The sequence below is a fragment of the Bison bison genome, unplaced genomic scaffold, assembly GCF_000754665.1.
Source record: "Bison bison bison isolate TAMUID 2011002044 unplaced genomic scaffold, Bison_UMD1.0 scf7180017864492, whole genome shotgun sequence".
In the NCBI taxonomy this organism is placed as follows: Eukaryota; Metazoa; Chordata; class Mammalia; order Artiodactyla; family Bovidae; genus Bison; species Bison bison.
The window spans coordinates 8,408,883-8,410,496 of NW_011495051.1; positions in this window are offsets into that span (position 1 = coordinate 8,408,883).

Genomic DNA, 1,614 nt, shown 5'->3' on the forward strand with positions numbered 1-1,614 from the left:
GGACACAAAGTCTCTTTGTGTAAGAGTCAGAGGCCGGGAGGGAGGCTTCTCCCTCTTCCCCATGGGGGGCGGGGCAGTTCAGGGCCCGGGACACGCCCCTTGGGTTCCTCCCTGCGGAAGCTCTCAGATCCTGCCTGTCTGCGCTTGTTCAATTGCACAGACAGCTCCGCCTGACCTGACCCCCTGGGTCCCCCTCACACTGGGGTGGGGAGGGTTCCCAGTGGGGTGAAGGGAGCGTTCTGCTTCACCCCAGGAATGACAGGGCTCCACCCCTCCCTGCAGCAGTGCCCTGCTTGAGGGTAGGACCAGACTCCCTGATTTAATAGGGAAATGCATAAGGATTCGGAGTTTTGCCTGGGATGTCCCGCTGGGATCTGAGTCTGGGAGAAGAGCGAGGAGGATGGAGGTGGGGGGCTTTATTTGAAGATTAAGAGTTTGGGTTTCTCTGGTGGCTCAGACAACAAAGAATCTGCCTGTGATGCAGGAGACCCAGGTTTGACCCTGGGTCAGGAAGATCCCCTGGAGAAGGAAAAGGCAACCCACTCCAGTATTCTTGCATGGAGAATTCCATGGACAGAGGAGCCTGGCAAGCCATAGCCCATGAGGTCTCCAAAGAGTCAGGCATGACTGAGCACACACAGGGGAGACGGGGTGAGGCTGGTACCTTATTGTGGGGTCAGACAGGTGGGTGAGGATTTAGCATCAGGCTGGGACCCCATTTAGGGGCCTGACTGAGACAAAGGATCTGGTATAAAGCTCTAGCCTCTAATTCCAGGCCCTAGATGGAGGCTGCAGGTTTGAAAGCAACTAAGCTCTTCGACAGAGCCTGTTTGGAGAAAAAGTCTGGGACCCTGGAATTTAAGGCTGGGTGGGAATGACCCTCCTCCACTACTGTTATTGTTCAGTCGGCCAGTTGTGTCTGACTCTTTGCAACCCCATGGACTGAAGTACACCAGGCCTCCCTGTCCCTCACCATCTCCTGAAGTTTGCCCAAGTTCATGTCCATTGCATCGGTGATGCTATTCAGATATCTCATCCTCTGATGCACTCTTCTGCCCTCAATCTTCCCCAGTATCAGGGACTTTTCCAACGAGCCGGCTGTTCACATCAGATACTGGAGCTTCAGTTTCAGCAGCAGTCCTTCCAACCAGTATTCAGGTTGATTTCCCTAAGATTTGATGGTTTTGATCTCCTTGTCCAAGGGAGTTTCAGAAGTCTTCTAAAGCACCACATTTCGAAGGTATCAATTCTTTGGCATTCTGCCTTTACCCTCCACTGTCACAACTGTACCTGACCACCGGGAAGACCACAGCCTTGACTATACGGACCTTTGCCGGCAGAGTAATGTCTGTATTTTCCACCACACTGTCTAGGTTTGTCATTGTTTTCCTGCCAAGAAGCAGTCGTCTTCTGATTTCATGGCTGCAGTCATGGGGCCAAGTGCCATGATCTTAGTTTTTTTTTTTTTTTAATAATATTTAGTTTTAAGCCGGCTCTTTCACTCTCCGCTACTGTGGGGTGGGGCAAAAAGGGCCCAGCTCCCGGCCCAGGGCTCCACCCTTAGCCGTCCAATCAGCGCTCAGCACAAACTTTCCCAATTCCCCACACCAGCTG